Source organism: Dermacentor albipictus, unplaced genomic scaffold, assembly GCF_038994185.2.
Source record: "Dermacentor albipictus isolate Rhodes 1998 colony unplaced genomic scaffold, USDA_Dalb.pri_finalv2 scaffold_47, whole genome shotgun sequence".
NCBI classification, from domain to species: domain Eukaryota; kingdom Metazoa; phylum Arthropoda; class Arachnida; order Ixodida; family Ixodidae; genus Dermacentor; species Dermacentor albipictus.
The window spans coordinates 281,287-303,438 of NW_027225601.1; the positions used below are offsets into that span (position 1 = coordinate 281,287).

The following is a 22,152-nucleotide window of genomic DNA, read 5'->3' on the forward strand; positions in this document are numbered from 1 at the left end:
CTTAATGTTGTTTCCTCATAATTTGTAAAAAGAAATGGTATTGATCGCAAGAAATATATACCATGCCTTCACTACGTGCTTTTGAGAGTCCGCCGTGGCCTTAAATCGAAATAAAGTACCTTTGAAACCGAACTTTGGAGTAAGTCTATTTTTTAAACTACTTGAGACGGGAATCTTTTACCGAGCGACGTTAAAAGATAACATCAAATGGTGTGTTTGTGAAGTTCCTGCCAGATGCCATTTAACTGGTGTTTTGCACTAGTTTAAACGTGAACATGTGGTGTCCTGCGTAGCCTGTGTTATGTTTGTGAATTATTTTCTTTATTATTACCTCCCCCTATCTCCTTGGCATGCCTATTGAAGGCACTTTGGATGCATTGGTACAAAGAAAATAGTAAATAATGAATGATGACGATTATTTCATTCATTTAGCAGTTGGCAGCCATGTGGGGCCATAAAATGCAGTTAAATAAATGAGTGACAAAACACAATGTATATCACGTTCCGCGAGGTAAGCCTATGTACAGCAAAAAACATTTGTTCTAGAGTCTATGGATATTTCAGAAATTTTATATTGCACAGACTAATTATTCACAGGATATTCCACAGGACATTTTCGAGGCTATATTTCAATGGGGTCTAAATTCTAAATTGCCCCCGTGTACTGTGCAGTAGTGCGTGCTGTAGTTAGTGAAGTGTGCGGCACCTTGGGCGTGGCAGCTCTGAGCAGGTTCCTGCGGCTAAGTGACTTTCGAAAGCGAAAGACACTAGTAGACGAACAGTGGGAACCACAGATTCAGCCATACAGTGGGCTAGACGCGGGCATTTGAAACAAGCTAAATTTGGAGGTGTCAGCTTGTATCATGGGGGCAGACTTGCTCACACATGCTTACACAACTCCAGTGGAGTTTTTCCATTAATTTAGTGCGCAGCTCTTTGGCGCCAATTCTCGCGTTTCGCGTCGCCGTCGGCCTTGTTGTAACCAAGGTCATCATCCGCGCTGCTCTAGCTGCGTAAGGTCCGTGAATAAAACTTAAAAGTAGTGACATTCCTCCTCCCCCGGCCTCTCCTTCTCCTGGCCTTCTCGCAGCTCGCTCCTTCTCTCGTAGCTCGACCTCGCAGTTGAGCCGTTCGCTCGGCAGCCACCCGTAGAGTTACAATAGGTCAGACATTAAAAATTGTTGTTGGGTGTTTGCGCATGAATTTTTACCACAGTTAAGGCTTGAATATTGCTAGCAGCGACGCTATGAAATTGGCGGAAGCAAACGTTTTTTGTGCTTTTTCAGCGTGTAACTGCGTGCTTGTTTTGAGGCACCGGGTTGGCTGCCTGCGTCCTGCTAGAAGAAAGCTTTTGAGGCTAGTTTGATGGACGAATTCCTTTTAGTGTCGAGTACTAGCACAAAAATCTGAATTCCTTGTCGCATGAATAATGCATAGTTAGTGTACACGATGCTTATATACATGCCAGAGTTTTCTTTGAATGTTATGTCGTCCACTGCCATGCACTGTACTCGTAGACAAAAAACACTGTCCCTGCTTGCACAGATCAACTCACTTCACGATTCTTTCCTATTGTATTGATCAGACTTTCACTTGCCTTTTTAAAGACACTTCCCGGTGTGAAAGTGCTGCGATGAAGGCTTCGCTGGTTCCCGCCAAAGGCGATGCGCTTGCTTGTGTGCAGCACTGCGTAGCTAACGATTCAACAAGTCGGATCTGCTTGCGCGGCTCGAAGGGCGTATGTGTGTACTTGCGTGTACCCAATCGACTGCCATGTGTCCAGCTTGTGCCCCCTCATAATTTATTCATTTTAATACCATGATGGCCGATCGCAAGGTGCGTGTCATAGTTGCCTGAATAACGCGAGCTCGCGGGATGTTATCCCGGCCCCGGCGGCCGCATTTCGATGGGGGCGAAGTGCGAAAACACACGTGTACTTAATTTAGGTCCACGTTAAAGAACCTTCGGTGGTCGAAATTTCCGGAGTCCTCCACTACGGCGTGCCTCATAATCAGAAAGTGGCTTTGGCACGTAAAACCCCATAAAAAAAAACGCGAGCGTGCTGTAGAAACGTGCGCGTTCAACGCGGAGCCTCTCAGCTATTGTCGTCGTATAGTGATGACGCTCGCATCTTTTTATGAAGTGAAACTGGTACTGCGCTTTCATGAAAAAACCGTTGCCGTTGGCTCTCAAGCGCCAACATCACAGTGAAACCTCTACCTCATTTGTGATCAAAGCGTATGCAAGTATGAAAGTTACACAGAGAAATAGTTTCCATCAAGAAGCACTTTCCCCCTTTGCGCAGTTCCAATTAAGCCAATGTGAGGTCAAATATGGCTTATATAGTTCTGAATAACGGCCATATCCTCGACTCTACAGGCCTCCCATATAAGAAGCATTACAGCGAAGGATTCCTAAAGCATCGTGACATAGCGGTGAACATTGACGAATTCTACAGCATTATTGAGAGGGTAGCAGTAGTCGTAATCAACCTGATAAGAGACATAGAATAAGGGTAGTACAAGGCTACGCTCCAAGATCCAGTCATGATGATGAGGAAGTAGATCAGTTTTATGAAGATGCTGAATTAGGGATGTGAAAAATGCAAACTCAGAATGCTGTAGTAGTGGGCGATTTCAATGCAAAAGTGCCGAAAAAGCAGGCTGGGGAACAAGCGATTGGCAACTACGGCGTTGATTCTAGGAACGCTAGAAGAGGGATGCTGGTTGAATTAAAAAAAAAGGAATAAGCTTCGAATAATGAACACATTTTTCAGGAAGCGTAGCAACAGAAAGCGGACCTGGAAAAGCCGTAATGATGAAACCACAAATTGATTTCATACTTCCTGCCGATCCCAGCGTAGTGCATGATACAAAAGTTTTAAGTCGGCTAAAGGCTGCAGTGATCATAGGTTAGTAAAGATTAGGATTCACCTCTCTTTGCAGAGAGAAAGAGTAAAATTGGTCAAGAAGAAACAGGCTAACCTAGAGGCATTAATGGTAAAAGCAGACAAAACCGACTGTTAGTTGCAAACAAATATGCAGCCTTAGAGAGATGAAGAAGAGATAGAGGCAATGAATGAAACCATAGCTAAGCTGGTTTCAGAGGCAGTAGCTGATGGGGGAGGCAAGGCACCAAGATAACCAGTAGACAAGCTCTCCCGAGGAAGAAAGGACATAATAAAGAAACGGCAAATAATGAAAGTTTATAACTCAAGGGAGAGGATAGAATTCGCAGTACTGCCAAAACTGATCAACAAATCGAAAACAAGCCATATTTGAAATTATAACGTGAGAAAGACTGACGAAGCCGTAAAAAACTGACGCAGCCTGAAATCAGTGAGAAGGAAACTTGGCTTAGGACAAACCAAAATGTATACACTGAAAGATAAGCAGGGTAATGTCATCAGCAATTTGAAGATATAGTAAAAGCTACGGAAAATCTGTACTGACCTGTTCAGTACCCAAAGGTCTCAAGATGCCTCCATTTGATACAGTAATGAATAGGATACAGAAACGCCTCTTATAAATAGCGATAAGGTCGGAAGGGCCTTGCAAGACATGAAATGGGGAAGTGGCAGGAGAGGATAGAATACCAGTCGTTTTAATCAAACATCAATGAGACATAAGCTTGCAAAACGGGCGGCTGTCTATACGAAGTGTCTATCGACTACAACAGTCCAAGAAAACTGCAACAATGCAAACATTATACTCATGCACAAAACGGGAGACGTTAAAGAATTGAAAAATTGTAGGCCGATTAGCTTACTCCTAGTATTATATAAATTATTCACCAAGATTATTTGCAATAGAATAAAGGCAACACTGGACTTTAGCAAACCAAGGGAACAGGCTGGCATCAGAGAGAAATAGTATACAATGGATCACATCGATGTCAATAACCAGGTAATCGAGAAATCCGCAGAGTACAATCAGCTTTTCCATACGGCTTTCGTAGATTACGAAAAGGCATTTGATTGAGTAGAAATTCCAGCAGCCATAGAGGCATTACCTAATAAAAGAGTACAGACCGCTTACTTAAATATCTTCGAAAGTATCTACAGAGACTCCACAGTTACCTTAATTCTCCGCAAGAAAGGTAAGAAGATATCTATAAAGAAAGGGATCAGATAAGATGACAATCTTTCCAATGAATAAAGGGAAAAATAGACATCCACCCGTCCGTAGCAATGCAATTGCTACGAACGGGCGGATGTCTGATTTTCCCTATATTCATTACTTCTCTCCACCTTGCGGGTTTCCGCAGAGCTGCTGCATCAATCTTTCCAGTCCTGCTAGTAACAGCGCAAAATGTTGACAAGAGACGAGGCAAGAGGACACCACAAGCGTTGACTTTCAACAACGTCTACTCCAAAAGAAGCACGGCTTCTTATAACCATTGCCCACACGTGTCGCAGTCACGTGATCGCATATCATGTGAAACATGCACTTTTTTTCTCTTTTTTGCACTCAAGATAGTAGTTGCACGTGCAAAAGCTCAAGTTCTTTTTTTGTCAGTAACAAGGATGGCGTCCTAACGCATTGGTCACCAAGTCTGGTAATCTCGGCTCCCTGAATTATCTCCCGGACCAGCTGGTCATTGTGTTTCTTCGGCACTTTACAGCCTCTGAATTCTGCGGCGCAATCTTTTGAGGCGCAATCCCTGATATGTATGCCTTGATTCCTGTTTGCCTGCTCAACGCTAAGTTTGTGTTCCATTAGTCTTTCGTCTGTGCATTTAGAAGTTTGCCCTATATACCTTTTTCCACATTTCAGAGGTATTGAATACACCACGGCTTCTGTGCACTCCACAAAACGATTCTGGTGATTAATCGTGCACCCTTCCTGGTTTATCGGCTCTTCAGCATTGACGCGTCGGCAGAGGCTTTTTTAGTTTTTTCGGGGCAGTAAGCACTACATCAACTCCAGCTTTGCGGCCAATCTTTTTCAAGCGGTGAGATAAGTTGTGCACGTATGGGAGAGCCACGGTCCGCCACTTTTCTTTCATTTTTGGCTTCTCGCCACTTGGCTCGCCATGGGCACCCTCGAGCTTTAGGTTCTTGATCATTTTTTCCGCAATGGACACAAGAAGGTGCGACGGGTAACCAGCCCTAGTGAGCCGGTCAACCTGCCGACGAAAACTTTGTTCCATTGCGTGCATGCATGATTTTTTGAGCGCATTTGTTAGACAAAGGTTTGCAATTGCTCTCTTCACTAGTTTTGAATGCGCTTATTCGAATGGCAGTGGCGCCTTGTCGCCTCTGTGTTCATAGGGCCAGCAGACCTTCCCTTTGGAGAGCTCGAGTCAGAGATCAAGTAATCTTAAAGACCCTTGCGTGGGGAGCTCGTGGGTAACAACGAGCGGCTGAAGCGCATGACTAAAGCATGTTACTGCCTCCGAAACTGCGTCATCTGAATTTGTGCCAGAGCCATCACATAGAACAAAGTAATCGTCAACATACCGAAAGACTCCCCGGACGTTTGTTCTGGTTAGGGCGTTCTGAAGTAATCTAGCTATCTTTCTTGGCAAGAAACAAATCGCTAAGTGGCAAGAAAGAAAGCACTTAGCGATTTCTTTCTTGCCAAGATAGATAGATTACGGGAGAAAATTACCAGACTTCGTGACGAATGCGTTAGCACGCCATCCTTGTTACTGACAAAAAAAGAACTTGAGCTTTTGCACGTGCAACATCTATCTTGAGTGCAAAAAAGAGAAAAAAAGTGCATGTTTCACATGATGTGCGATCACGTGACTGCGACACGTGTGGGCAATGCTTATAAGAAGCCGTGTTTCTTTCGGAATAGACGTTGTTGAAAGTCAGCGCTTGTGGTGTCTTCTTGTCTCGCAGGATGGAAAACCAACAAGCCCAAGCTCCTATTCTAGCGAAATCTTTCCAATGCTATTCACGGCGTGCTTCGAAGTATTCAAGCTATTAAACTGGTGATGCTTAGGAGGAAGCACCGATGGCGAATATCTCAGCAACCTTCGATTTGCCAACGACATTGTTCTATTCAACAACACTACATAGAAGTTATATCAAATCATTGAGGCCCTTAATAGAGAGAGTGTAAGAGTGGGGTTGAAAATTAATTTGAAGACAAAGATAATGATGAATAGCAGGCAAGGAAACAAGAGTTCATGATCACCAGTAAGCTTCTAGAGTCTGTATTGTAGGGCGTTTACCTAAGTTAATTAATCACAAGGAGCTCAGATCTTGAGATGGAAATTCATAGAATGAAGACGGGTTGGATAGCTTATGGCAGACATATTCAACTTCTGGAAGCTTACCACTATTATTGTAAAGGAAAATGTACAATAAATGCATTTTACTGGTGCTGACCTATGGGGCAAATATTTCTAGACTGACAAAGAAGCATGACAACAAGTTAAGGACCACGCAAAGAGCGATGGAACGAAGAATCCTAGGCATGACGTTATGAGACAGAAAGAGAGCGGTTTGGCAATGAGAACAAACGGGTACAGCCGATATCCTAATCCACAATAAGATGAAAGCATGGAGCTGGGCATGTCATTTAATGCGCAGGTTAGATAACCATTGTAGCTTTAGGGTTACAGAATGGGTACCAAGAGAAGGGAAAAGCAGTAGAAGACGGCAGTAGAGTAGTTGGAGCAATGAAAGAAGGAAATTCGCGGGGGCTAGTTGGACTCAGTTGGGGTAGGCCAGGGTTGCATGAAGATCTCAGGGACAGGCCTTCATGCGGCACTGAAAATAAAATAGGCTGCTGATGATGATAATGAGCCAGACACTGTTAGGAGCCCACGAATACGTACTTTGCTGAGCAGGCAGTAAATAAACGAAACAAATCGAATTTCGCCAGCGAATAACCCATAGCCTTCCCCTACTTTGGCAAAAAACAAACTTTGTGTAAGACAGGGCTCCTTCAGTGCATGGGGAAACACAACGTGTAATTGTCAAAGAACGCTTTGAAGCAAATGGTATAGGATTTTAAGCATGAAATTCTTTTAGGTACCGCTATGGGTGACCTTGAGGATACCTTGAGCCAGAATCTTTAGCCGTTATCTAGGCACTCAAAACAACAATGGAACGAGAAAACACGGGCATCGTCGCGAGAACAAAACGACATAATCTGGGCGACCAGTCAAAACCTAATAAATTGCGACCCTAGACGCCCTAACCTTTGTACAGGACCACCTTATATACGCTGCTTCCTGCCCACACATGTTAAAAGTTGTACGCAGAATTTGCTCAGGCAGCTATCTGAATGATGCGTAAGCATTTCGTAGCAACAACACGGTGTTGAGTGGTCATGCGATGGTATGTTTGCTATAATTGCGAGAATGACCGTGAAAGAATCGCCAAACGGTGAAGCGTGGTTTCAACACCGAACTCTTACATGAGACCTGCACAAGAACAGACGGCGTTGGCACGGCATCTTTCCTCTTGTTTGATGCGCTCGGCAGCGTTTTGCGCCAGTTCCCCGGTCTGTTCAGTGTCGTTCATTTGTTTCTTGCCTAATCTGTATGGCGCTGGTACTTTGCATTCCTTCGTTTCTGTTCTTCTTCACTAAGCCGATGCGGTCATCTTGGTGCCATTATGATAAATGCGAGAGCGCTGCGGCTACAGCACTGCGTCGGATGGCGGCGCAAGGTCAACTGATGAGGCCAGCCAACTGCTGCAGGTGGCGGCGCAAACTGCGATTATGACGTTACGATCGAAAGCTGGGGTTACTCCATAATTTCGGTGCGTGTCTGATTGCACTCGTCACGTGGTCACAGAGGCGCGCTCGTGCCACTGTTCGCGCGATCGTCCCCGTCTTCTACTTCCTCAGCTGGCTGGCTGTTCCTTAAAAACAATCGTCTTACGCCAAGAAGAGACGGACAGATAGTTCTCTCGTTGGGTAACTACGGAAATGCTTACGTATTTAAAAATATTGCTTCGGAGTTCTTGCTAAGGTTTGTTCACAGTATTCCTGAACCTGTGACTTTTAGTACGATGAAGAGTTATTAGTCATTTTAAATAGCGACATTCAAATGGCTGATACAGGCCACTATACACATGAGTATTACCTTCTGGTGCTGATACAGGGTTTCCTTTGCTGTTTTCAATGCCGAATGTGCGTGAGTCCGCACGTCCGTTCAATGTCCGTGAGTCCCGCGGTACCTTTGGCAATGTCCTAGCCGGCAGCATCTAGCGCAACGCCGATGGTTATCTGCCCGAAATGAGACTTGGAATGAGGTTTTGTCTGTGACAGATAACTATAGCGTCCGTATGGACAAGATCCTAGTATGGCGTGGTGCGGTTTGGTGTGCCGTTGCTAACATGCACTACACCCCCTTTATAATGGTGGCTAGTGTCATCTCCAACCAAATGCTTTGCCGGTAGCCATTTCATGCTTACATCTACACACGAATATAGAAGAGCCAGAAGCTGCATTTAATGCACATGCATTTATCTTGGGGAAGCAATTTGCCATAGGGTTCCCTGTGTGCTTATTAAACTTGACCTTAGTGGCTTCAGTGTTTGCGCCCGGGCAGTGGGCTAAAATGTTTACCACTCGTAAAATGCCCTGAAACGACCAAGAGCATTTCCATCCGTAATTGATTACAAAGGCCGCCATTAACCTGGTTGGAAGCTCGGTGTAACGGAGGCAAGGAATAAACGTGTTGATAGGTTGAGAATGGAGTCGACTGGATTTATGCAAGAGTAAAAGCATGTTCATCGAGAAACAGCAGGAGGCAATGACCCCCACAGCGAAGCAACGCGAAGTGTCTGGCGGCCGCTACGTGACCTGCCCCCCCCCCCGCCCCCCCGCGTTACGCCGGAGGTTTAGGTGGGAATCGCGGAGGGAATGAAGAATGAATGTTCAAGATAGGCTAGTTTCACGTGGTCGCACGAGACTGTCTCCTTGCCGCGAACGTCAAACTTCAAGGCATTCCCTAAACGCGAAACCACACGAAAGGGGCCTTCATAGGAAGGAGTCGAAGGTAGCTTGATAGAGTGAAGCCGCAGAAAGGCTCGCGTGGTTGTGATTTTGTGGGGAAACTAAAAACAGGCTGCCCGCGGGCGATACGTGGGGGGGGGGGGGGGGAGGGGTAGGTCGAAGCTGGTGGAGCCAGAAATGCAGCATCTCTAAGCGCTGCGCGGCCGCTGTCGGTGTTCCTTGCAAGGTGCTGGAAACTGACCTGGAACGCGGATTGCAGACCGATAGCGTATCTCAACTGCGCTGCATCCAAAGTCGACCTTGATTGTTTTTCGCAGCCCAAGTTGTAATAGCGATGATGGAACCCAGGCTTCAAGACGCAAACACCAGGAGAGAAGTAGACAGACGCAGACAGACACCTGGAGTTAGCGTATTAAAGGCTGGGTTCCATCGTTTCTAAAAGTATTCTAAAAGATTGTAGGCTCAGCTTCTAGGCTGCTTACCTCGATCTAAAACCTTCGTTTAAATAGCTTCTCCATTGCCACGCTCCCTGTGTATGGGAACGGCAGATATTGGTGACGATCCGATCAAGTTCACCCAATTGAATGCCGGGCTCCTCCCAAGGTCTTGACCGCGCCCCTTTTGCTTAGGGGCGAGGGAACGGGTGACTCGCCCCTGCTGCTATAGCTTGCGCACTTATATTGCACCACACACGCACACTCTTTAGTCTACGGCAGGTCTCTATTGTTCGTTCGCAAACACACCACATATTTCGAAGTATTCGCACCCCTGCTTTCTTACTAAGCTTCTGAATACATGCGCGGGGCAGAGAATACATAGGGGTACCTACAAAAAGCTGTCGGGGCGTCGCGGTCACACCGACGACTCGGATTCTTACAAAAAGCTGCCGGGCCTTCACTGTCATGGTGAAGGCCCGGCAACCTCTAAACCTGGCTTTAACGACATTCAGCTGCTTGCTCGAGTGGCTGGCAATACCGGCCTTGCTCGCCAGTCTTTATTTCCACGACCTTTCGGCACCCATTGATCGGTGCTTCGCTGATTCGAATAATGTCCCACTGTGAAACCAACATATTTATCAATGCACGACAGCCAATGTTTTGAGAATCTCTAGGGCAAGAGAGAGTGTCAGTAATAAAGTTTGCTTGCACCATTCGCATCGTAGTGCTTGATATATGATAAGAGACTGCTTAAAGTGAGCTGTCGACCGAGCATCGTACAACAGCAAGATCGCATAACAATTCGAAGTGTGGTAAACGATTACTGAATATAGGGAAAATATTTATTTCTATGACATTTTTTAGTTGTGACTGCATATGCTTTAAATGTCCCTGCGTGAATAGCTTGCGGAAATGAAACTAAATAGGGGTGATCAGGTGCTGCAGTGTAGTTGGGCCCCTCTAGCAAAATCTCTGCGTATGCCTATGATGGCATGACTACAATGCTACAGCAGCTGCTAGAGAAAACAAAATGTGAAAGTTGCAGCGGCTGGTGGGTGCAACAAAGAGGAAAAAGGATATGACGCAACAGATGTTGCAAGAATTGATAATGCCTTAGTGAAAACTCCGCACAAAAATAAGCTAGAATGAAAGAAAAAATACACAAAACAAGCACGAACTAGTGACCTTACGTTATTCGGAAGGATAGGTTAAAGTAAAAAAATAAAATGAAGGCCTTGTGGGCAGGGTATTATTAAGCGATCTACGTATTTTTTGACTGTTACCTTTATGCAAGCATCTGTAGTTTCTCTCATGACTTGTCTGTCTCTACACAAGCTTGTTCTTAGATGAAGTTCCGCATACTCAATGTAGCCACTGGTTACAGCAATGACTGACAGGTACGGATTAACCATTTCAAGTAGTGATTTGTTGAAGGCCAACTGCGTGGTATTACATCTTGACCTTATAGGAGGAGCTCTTTTCAGGATTGCTATTTCGTATTTGTGGATAAATAAGTGCTTCCTAAATGTTGGACTAATGAGCGCATGCCCTTGGGTTTCACTTTTGCATTTTCCTTCTTGCATCTGCCGAAACAAACTCTGAGTATTGCAGCCGGATTCGCAGATACAGTGAAAGTTGATGAGCTGGTTGATTTGGAAAGCTTCCGGCACATTTTCATGAATGAGCGTATTTTCCAAAGCCCCTGAACCGTAAAAGGAGTACACATGCATGCAAACCTAACAGAAAGCCTAAATGAAGAGCTGCCCCGATGTGATATATGGAATTGAGGGGATGCATGCAAGTGGTCCATAAATAAAATACTGACGAAGAGTGGTCCTTAAAGCAAACAGCTCGGCTAGCTTGAAAATGGCGTTTCATGGACTTTCAGCACTGAAAAGAAGTGGGGCAAATGAAGAGGAAAGATGAAAGGACAGGTAGGACACTGGCCCTCAACTCATTCTTCTACATGAAAACGAGTGGCTAAACAGATAAATTCAATGATAATGCGCCAGCAGATCGCTGAACATGAATTGTAGCGCATGCTTGAAGCCACCTATAAAGATGCATGACCAAAAATTATTGCTACAGGTGGTCACGTGTTTTCATTGACAGTGGTATAGAAGTTATACTGACACATGTATTGTTTTCTTTTTCAATGTCAAAAGCTATGTGAAGTAGACGGCAATTTTCGTCCTTTTACCATCCTATAGAATGTATGGTGTTATATATATATATATATATATATATATATATATATATATATATATATATATATATATATATACATATATGAGAATCTCTCTCTCTCTCTCTCTCTCTCTCTATATATATATATATATATATATATATATATATATATATATAGGTGTACTGGCGGGAGGACACCGTTTGCTATGATCCGCCATGTGATCAGATCCGGCTAGCTCCCGGACTTTTACACGGTGCGCTCCATCTGTATTTTTCGCAATGACCGGTCGGGCATATGTAGCTTTTGCCGCATGACAGAAGGATGCAGTAAACGGCCCTGTACTACTCCCAACGAAGGGGTAGTGCGCCTCTTTATGCAGGCAGGACATGTGGGCCTTCGGTCGTTAAATACTCGGCCCATGTGGCCAGCTTTTCAGCGCTCAAAACAGAACAGGCACACCACACTTGGCGGCCGCGCATTTGAAGTGGTGCAACAGGTGGTGTACATAAGCGACAAAAGCCAGCATTTGTTTGGCCGAGTCCGCGTGCCTTTAGCTTTCCATCCTCCGCACTCGAACTTTTCGAGGGGGACCTTCTAGCACCGAGGCGATGATCTGTTAGGAAAAGCTCGCCTTGCTTAGACATTGGGCTTGCTCTTCTTAAGCCGGTATTCGAACGCCTTAATGAGGGCTGAGCGCAAGCAGTTGGCAGCTATGCCATGCGTAACCATGTTTGAGAGAGCGAAATTGTAATTAAGGTGTGCTTTTTTGATATTGGTTGATAGCAAACGCGTTTTCCGAAGGATAGACTAAGGTGGAGGAGTTGCAGGCGATCGTCAACAAGCATCTCATGAGTAAAATTGAAAGTTGGTGCAGATTTATCGAATATCTCAACTACACTATGCGAACTGTCTCTATCAACCAAGGAGCCTTCGCTTTGGAAACAACCTATTTGTCGTCGACATATTAAAAAAATTCCTAGCACTTTTCGTTGATCACTCAGTGATTGTATGCACTTATCACATTGAGATAAACACAGATCATAGAAACAGCGCAACGTGGGCCAAAAATGAGACCATTATTTTGCAGAAAGGATACCCCATTAAATGGAATAAAGGTAGTCGAAAGACAAAAGCGAAGCGTGATAAGGCAGCTTTTAACAGATGAACCAGTGAAGGTCAGCCAAGATATGGGGTAAGATTCATTGCTATCGTTTATCACAGCTCTGAGAAAATCTAGTTTTCAGAAAATCTACAATAGTGTTGTTGAGGTATTCGAATGATCAGGACCACATCTCACTTTTACTCATGAGATACCCGATGACAACTGCCTGTAGTTGCCTGACCTCAGCCTTTCCCTCGGAGAATACGTTTGTTCGAAGTGTCAGCAGAGGTGGAAAAAGTTCAACCTATATTGTAATTTTGCTCATTGAATAGTGGTTAAGTTTGGTGTAGCTACCACCTGCTTGCGCTCAGCCCCCAATAAGTAGTGCAAACACAGGCTGGCAATGAGCGTCTAAGAGCAAGACCAACGTCTTTGCAAGGCGGGTTCGCGACAGCAGTAGAGGATCTCCTCTGCGCTAGAAGGCCTGTCCAAAGAGGTCAAACGCACATGATAAAAAGCAAGGGGTGCCAGGACTCGGTCGAATAAACGACCATTTGTTGTGCCTGATGTGCACCACCCGTAGCACCGCTTCAATAGTAAGGCGACCAAGCGTGGTGTACATCTGCCGCTTGCAGTGCCGGATAAGCTTGTTCGCATGTGCTCAGCAGCGAACGACCAAGGGTACAAAGGTCCTATATGCACAAATATGTCAGCAAGTACTTTCGTTTCGTGTAGTACTGGAGTCATTTACTACATTCCCAGTCATGTGGCACATGTTACATTGACCAGACCGGTCGTTGAATTAATGACAAATTGAGCTAGTACTATCTGCCAGTCCCGGCTCCTGCAGGGTCCCGTCACTTAGCGGCACACCTATATTAAATTATGAGGTTTTACGTGCCAAAACCACTTTCTCATTATGAGGCACGCCGTAGTGGAGGACTCCGGAAATTTCGACCACCTGGGGTTCTTTAACGTGCACCTAAATCTAAGTACACGAGTGTTTTCGCATTTCGCCGCCATAGAAATGCGGCCGCCGTGGCCGGGATTCGATCCCGCGACCTCGTGCTCAGCAGCCTAACACCATAGGGCACACCCATATTGCACACCCATATTTAACGGCACACCTGCTATGGGCAAGTAGAAAGATGAAAAGTGCCACCTGATTCTTCAAACTTTTTGCGTTCAAAAAGAAAACAATTAATGAGTCGACGCAACTTCTATTGCAGTATCAATGAAATACTGTAATTAACTGTGTTAAAAGTGGTCTGTCATGAATCTTTGATATGTCCTTCAACCATGTGCATCATTAGTGCATCTCTATATATCTGCACCCTTTCACGTACTACAATCAGTTGAAGTCCAGCGACCTACCTGTCCTTGCGTTTTCCTCTTATGATAATCTTTCCTATTGTTTTGAAGCGCAGATGAAGGCACGAAATTGTCACGAAAACAGAACATACAAACACAGAATCACGTCAATTATGCAGCCTCGTTGATAATTAGAGAATTCTGTAACTACTTCAAATTTTTGCCCTGCATTTGTACTTTCAAAGCAATATGTAGTATCATGTTTAAAAACATATGTTTATTCGCACCAATGTAGAATAATGCGAGTCACTGTATTGCGCCATAAGTACTTGATACATTTTTAGACGTGCTCTCTTTAGTGATGATTCATACAAGGTGAGCAGTCTGTTTAAGATGGGTCTTAGAAGAAAAAAATGGGATGTCATGCTCTGCACTGATGAAAGAACTGAGTGTGCTCTTTGTTTCTTCTTAATTCTTGCCTATTTCTGCTGTTCAACTAAAAATAAGGGAACAAAGTTGCAAATATTACAGAAGCTGAAGATGCAGCTTGCTGACAAACTTGCGGCACTCTTTTAATGTTGGCTTTAACTATGTTTGTGGGTTGGCATGTTCATTTTCAGTGCTCGTTTTAGTTCCGTATTTCAGCTTCAGAAGGGAGGTTGTAACTACTGCAGTACACTATGTGAAGCAAGCCTGCTAATGCTTGGTTGCATATTTGACCTTGCGCACTAGCGAACGTGCAACACTATGCGCAGCACCTTCAGACTGCTTGTTTTACGAGAAGAGCAGCCGCAGTAATCTCCCGAAGGGGCCGCTTGTACTAAGCTGTTTAGACAGGCATTTTAACCAAGTGGTAATAATAGTACTTCAGCCTTCTAAATTTGCGCTGCGCTGTATTAAGCATTCAAACTGGCCTTCAGTGGCGGGCTAGCTCGTTTGCATAGGGACGCAACTTAACTTTCTTTTAGCTACTCTCGCGCGAATGTTTTTTTAACGAAAATTTTCTTTTACCTGCAGTTTATTAATTCCAGCCGCTGCTTGTTGAGCTGGGCGCAATCATTCTATTGACATGAGCCTATAGCAACCTCGCATATTTATAGGCCATCTTCATCCATTTCGTGTGCTTAGCAATGAACATATACGAGGCCATTTAAGCGTTCGCTCCAATGAAGGATATTTATTTGAGAGCTTTTGCGAAGGTATCTTGAGCTGCGTACATGAAGAAACACGGCTAGCATGACAGTGCTGATGTTTTTATGCGTGATAACTTACGTGATCATGTTAACCGCTCTTGTTGAACAGGAAATTATCTTTTCATAACACAAAATATGGAGGGTTTCGGCAAACCAATGGCATTGCCCCAATATTGCCGCGTAGCTATTGCCCTTAAGAACTGGATTCATAAGCTCATTGCTTCTCATTACGTATGCTTGAGGAGCATGTTGAAGCTTCTAATCACTGTAGAATCTCCGAATTAAACTTCTTTTTTGTGCATCTTGGGGCTCCAGCATCAGCTAGTTCTTAAAAAGGCTCCTCACTAGTATTAGTGTACGAAAAGAACTGAGGCATTGTTCATTTTGAGGAACAAAACATGCTGTAATGCTAAGTATCAAAGGAGACCGTTTTGTTTTTGCTCTTCTCGTTTTTAGCTTGGTACATAGATTTGTAGTGCGTAGCTGGGCATGTATTCATCAGCAGTTGCGCCTCCAACTGTTCCTCCAGCGCTACTCTATAGTCTGTTCGTTTAGGCTAGGAGGCATCATTATAACAATGTGATGCCTATAACAAAGTGGTGAAGTCAAATCCAGACATACTACAGAAAATAAAGAAAGAATACTCTCTCCTGTAACGCAGCAGCGAACAGCATGCTTGTTTTCGTGGGCACATGCTACTGTTACGTTTTGTAAATAGGAATGCTTTGTTCTCATCACCACATTAACAGTAAGAAAGACCTGAGAGAAATAACTAATGAATTTAGGAGGGCTGCACCTCTGTCCTTCACGTATGGAAAGTGAATACCGCCTACTTGGTGATTTATCCAATGGCCTCGTTCAAGGCAAATGCTATGTACTGTACAATTAGAAATGCAGTTTAGTTGTGGGCATCTGTGATATTCAGTGCCACGATGACAAAATATCCAGTTGGAAAAAACTGCAATACAATGGTCGCTCACAGCATCATCGCCACAGTCACGGTAGCCGTCCTGCTTTACATATGAAGCTCGATGTCCCCTGCCACAGCTCGTCCGTAAATGTGATGCAGTCATTAATTCTGATTTTATCGGTCATTTTAGCTTTTTATTATTATAACTTGTAACCTGATTTTGATGGCAGGTACATACGGAAGAACCCAGTAGTAGAGTTACACTGCTTTTTAGGCCTCTATTTAATATACTCCGCGTGTGGCAGTATTCCCTGGAGTGTGCTCACTAGGGTGTTGCAAAGGAGTGTCTATATGAAGCTTAAGGGAAGGAGATAGGGACACAAAAAATAAGCAACCTCTTATCAGACCTCCTGACTTCTAACACCATCTTCAAAATGTTAAAAGATAGCAAGAGGCGCACAACATTGAAAACGACTCTTGGAATTGGGAAACACGGTAGAGTCCTCACATCTTCAAAACCTCAACACTAGTTTTGCGTAACAGGCTCATGCTGCAAGCGCCCTCTATTGCAACATGACAACCATTTAGTTGTACATATGATAACACAAGGACATACCGTGCATGTTTCAGGGGCTAACTTGAATAAAGATATTCAGCTGAGAACAAAGATATGAGAAGATAAGTACGGGAATGAAACACCAACAAGCAGGCATGGTAATGTACTTAGCGTCACAGTTTTACTTGAACCTCCTTAATGCACCAGACATTTCTGAAAGGTAGAGCAAAACTGACACCGATGTTATTATGGTGATGTTGAGCTTGGGCCAATAAAGGGAAGTCCTTTTAACCAAATCAGCAGCAGTCTTGGCATTGAACGATGTTTGCCCAAATTTGACAGATTTGTTCTAAATTTGGCGCTACTGTAAGAGCCCCGAAACACTTTTTGAACAAAGGACGAAACACTCGCCAATCTGTAGAAGAGGCCCTTTTGAACATGTGAGCTAGATACGGCTTCACTAAATCCAGCAGCATATTTGCATTCTTGTGTCGCAAACAGTTAAAAATCGCCTGATCTCTCGTTCACAATGTCGTAATGCAGCTACAGCCCGAGCAGCAAAGCCTATCAATCGTTGCACATATTGGCTAAACGTATGCAGTAATACTATAATTGCATTTCTTGAGGTAAATAAACAAAAATACGCGCGTCTATTCTTTTAAAAAGAAAAGGAAATGCATTTTACCTTTGTACTTCTATATCTACGCATTGCAGTTCCACGCAGCTGCCTCTGCTGAATGTGGCCTCGGATATCTGCCAGGTTCCCAGGTTACAGTCAGCACATACCTAACACCGTGAATGCAAGCGAGTGCATTGATGCGCAATAAGAAATGCCGTCTATTCCCCTAATTCGACCATTGTAGAACCCAAGATTTGGTTGAATTATCCGATACAATGAATAAATAGTGGCACATTAAAAAGACTTGTTTTTAATCTCCCGATGTTTTCTCATGTTTTCCTTGTTGCTATTGAAGCACAACTCAATCGACATGAAAGAACAAGCACCGGCATGCTTAAATAATGACTCACTGTAAAATTGCGAGGAAAATTCAAGTCCTGGGAGTTTATAAAAACAGAAGTAACGTAAAAGCAAAGTGAACAGCTCCACACGAAGGGCAGCAGTAGCGCTGCCTTTGAATTTCTTGCTTTTCAAGCCTCAGTAGCCACTGCTCATATGAGACGACACTCTGAGGGTCACATTCACCAAAGCGGCCTGATTTTGCAGTCGAGTAAGCGTGTGTTTCTTCCATAGCAATATATGGTTTCTTGTTCGGACATTGCTGTGTGTCCGTAAGTAAAACGTCACCTTAACCGGGGTAAAATTACTGAGAGTTCATTACTGTATGTGCCTTTCGTCGCTGCCTTGCGTAGGTGACATACAGAAAACTGCCTGATGCTATCGTTTTTTGACACTAAATGTCCCTACCAAGGCGCGCACCGGCTATGCCCTAATAAAATATGTGCTGCTAAAGGGGCATCTTTTCAAGGAATGCTTAAGCCATAGCACCTCGTACTAGTAAAGTGAGGAACTACAGAACTTCATCTTGAAAATACACTATGCTGAGGGCTAGCCGAATTAGGAAGCTGCTGACCCTAAAACGCCAATTACCTGCTCGACGCGCCACTCGGGCACTAGACTGATGAAAAAAGAAATATTGTGAGGGCCCCCCGGATACAGAGACATTGTTTGGAATTATCTGAAGCTGCACATCAGAACTTTAAAAAGCGGACAATACCCCATAATAAGAGTGGAGCCTACACGACGCTACAGTCCTTCCGGGACTTTATACGAGAGGCAGGGATAGACCATTGTTGGTGATTTCTTCCATTCTTGTCTATTTGTGCTTTTTCTCTACATAGTCACTTGAGCCAGTAGTTTCTGTTTGCGTAAAAATTTATCGCTTACACATTGGCACTTTCCTTGATCACGAATGAAATGTGATTTTGGTACAGTGGTATAGCATCCACTTCATAGCTGTAGGTTTCTCGGGTGTAGGCCCCATAAATTTGGGCACTGAGACAGAACGGGATGTAACGAGTAGCCCTAACTTTGCAAAGAAGCTTTATGTTACGGAATACATTGATAGCTACGTCTTAGCTGCTTAGCGTAGTAAAAGTGGAAGTTGTGTGTTTTCTTTATTGGGCTTTCCTTATAAATGTAAGGTATTACTGTAATTTGCTTTTGGGCTCATTCCACACCAATAGTTCCAACTGTGGCACTCAAGTAATAGTCATTTTTCAAAAAAAAAATTGGAAATTGTACGTAAATGAGCATTAATTCGACTGTATTTCCGCAAATATCTGGAGTGGAAAAAAATATTCCACCCGTGAGGACCATTTCAATTTCACGAAACAGTGGAAAACAAAGTGCGAAAATAAAATTTGCCAAAAATCGACTGTTTTGTGCATTCTTTCCAGCTTTGCGCATTTGTGTTCACTGAAAATGGTGTTTTCATTATACGACAGGTTCACGGAACACTTTTATGTTCTCCAACCCGTAACACCAATGTAAAAATTTGAAAATTATAGCGTGCTTAAGAAATCTTTCACAATAAATGGCCAAGTAAGGAAACTTGGAGTTATTCTTTTAGAAGTGTACCTAAAGAGTACTATATTCGAAAATTTTATTTTCGCCGATGTGCTGAGCATAGGCTCTACACTAAAAGCCTGACTTGGGCAAAAGTGCCTTTTTGCTCTGTGTTTAGGTGTCGGTAACATACTAACCTGTTCCAGCATGAGGTCCCATGATTAAATCCCGGCCACAGTGGGTGCATTTTGACGTGGGTGAAATGCAAAAGCCTACTTAATGTAGGTGCACGCTGTCCGGGGTCCCCCAATACGGTGGTTTCATATTCGAATGGTGGTTTTGGCACTAAAAAACCCTAATGCAATTCCATTTCAATAAGGTGTTCCACGTAAATATGCACAAAAGCGGATATACCTGACAAGCATGACTGCTTTCTGAATGAATATTTTAATCAATGTAATTTGCGTTTTTACAGATAAAAAAGAATTTTTTATTCTGAGTACTACTATTAGATTCAAAGTAAAATTGTCCAACTTGTCTGGGGTGCAGCAACATTCTCGCACCTACAGAAAAATTACATTATACAGAAAGGATACCTATGCCACGTGTACAATGTTGATTTTAATGCAACTGCCCGTTTTTTTCATCGAACGCATATTATCATGGCTCATAAATTATACCACTATCGTTTAAGTACTAGATTCAAATATGGAATGAGATATAACACACCTAAGCTAGGTAAACTGACACAATTAGAAAACAAATGGGCACTATTATGCTACCAGACACGGATAATATTAGAACGTTGTTGCAACTCGCTTGACCTCGGCATGGAACGCCTATCTTATTCTTTGCCATCACTGTTAAACTGTTATCCAATGTACTGATTTCGACTTATTCATTTGTTCAACTGCTAAATTTAGATCAATATTTGCAGAAGAAGAAAACTGATTTACTTATTCTGACATTTATTTATTTATTTATTTCATTGTTTTCGACTAAAATTGCTTTACTTTTGTTCTGCCCTGATCAACTGTTTACATTTGTTTATTGAAGGTTTTTTATGGCTTATGCCCAAACGCCGCTGATTACATGGGGCTGCGGACTCGTCAAGCCGCGTGCGGACAACTCTTTTTCCGTTGTCTTCCATCTGTAACGTACATGGGGGAAATAAAGATTTGATTTGATTTGAATATTTCGCTTCGCACTTCGACTGCACCTCATGGCATATAGGCAGGAAATACAAACCAGGGTGGTGAACAAAATAATGTGTGCGGAGAAGAATAAAATCAGTGATCACCAATAGCTTGCAAGAATTTAAATCTGCAATGTATGCCTACTAAGACAGAGTGACACTGCGCCCGTCCGTGCTGTTGGAAGTACACATATGCGGTCATCTACGAGAGAAGTGTTAAGTGGGAGGGGGAGCAAAAATCCCTTTCAAGACCGTCAACTGCGAGCACCACTTGTACCGTGAAACTGTGAAACTGTCAAACAAATACTGTTGACAGGTGGACTTATTGAGCGTATTCAACTGGTTCCGTGATATTCTGCACTATTATTCGAGATATATGGGCCACATCGACACCAGTCGACAAAGTTTTTGTTAAGACACGCAGCACAGGGCCGTTGTGATGTCAAGCCCTAAAGGGAAGCTGAAGAGTCTGTCGATTCAATAAGACGCTCATATACGGATGCGGGAACCTTCTAACACATGTAGGTAAAATTTTGGGTTTTTTTTTTCAATTAGGAGCGACGTAATCGTCGGTTGAAATTGCGCTGTAGCTCCGGCCCCCTTTGAATGAGTGAGCGGAGCGGAGACCGGAAACCGTGGTGTTGTGACGTCAACGCTGCTTCGTTGCTTCGCAGCGTCCGCGACCGTGCCTGACCGCGCTTGTTGCTGCGTGCGTGCCATCGTATTCTGCTTCGATCGACCCTGCATTCCTTTCTTGGTGCGTCTGCGTGTATGTAGAGTGGTAGTCAACGTGCGTGGTAGTCAACGTGACGGGTAATCAACGTGAGTGGTAGTCAACGTGAGTGGTAGTCAACAGATGAAGGTCACTACACGTACTGCATGAACCGGGAAGCTTTTCACGCGTTTAAACCGTATTTGTAGATTGCCGACAGCTTTGGACAGCGCACAAATGCCGATGCTCGCATCTCCGCTTACGTTCCACGAGGAGGCATGCAGGAACACAACACTACAGTTGTTTGACCGGAAACGAGGTCACTAGATCGGCGAAAGATCGGCGAGATCACTAGATCGCTTTGCAAAAAACATACTCGCCAAGGAGCATTTCCAACACGAGGAGGAGGAGGAGGAGGAATAAACTTTATTTGTGCACAGCAGATTTGAGACCTAGGCCTCTATCTAAATGGCGGCCTCGAGCCCTTGGGCCCTCGCGGCATCCTCGGCCTGCTGGATTGCCTTGCGTTGGTCTTCCGGTGCACAGCTGAGCAACGCGGTCTCCCACTGCTCTCCGGTTTTAATTATTTTATTCTGTATGGGTGTACGAGGACAAGCCCAAACCATGTGTTGTAGGTCCGCCCTTTCTTCACAGAATCTACATCTATCCGTGTAAAAGTCCGGGTAGTAGCGGTGGTAGGCCACCGGGTTCGGATATATATCTGTTTGTAAGAGGCGCCATGCCGTCGCTTGCCGTCTATTTAACGAGGAGTGTGCCGGGGGGGAAATGGGCCCTTCCCAATTTATAGTGTTTGGTGATCTCGTTAAAGCTGGTCATCCGGTCTCTCTCCGTTCCCAGTATTTGTTGCGTGTCACCTGCTCGGCCTGTCAGTTCTCGAGCCAGGTTGTGCGCTATTTCGTTCCCGGGAAGGGAGGAGTGTACGAGGAGATCCCAAGACTTTGCTTTCGTTCGCGTCGAAAGCACTGCTCGCACCAGCATCGTTTGCTTCTTTGAGAGGCAGGCTCATCGGAATCGGCTCGTACATATAGGGAGTAACGCCGAACTCCCCAGAAAAACGCAGTCTCTCTAAATTTTCC

At 44.1% G+C, this 22,152-nt stretch overlaps 1 protein-coding gene across 1 annotated transcript in view; it reads right to left on the bottom strand.

The window, feature by feature from the left end:
* The window catches only part of LOC139052959 (glucoside xylosyltransferase 2-like), a 65,752-nt gene extending 58,275 nt beyond the window's left edge, over positions 1-7,477 (bottom strand). The window contains exon 1 of the mRNA XM_070530106.1: positions 7,377-7,477. The gene's annotated coding sequence lies outside the window, so the exon portion shown is untranslated. The remainder of the gene's footprint in view (positions 1-7,376) is intronic.
* Positions 7,478-22,152: the final 14,675 nt, after the last annotated feature.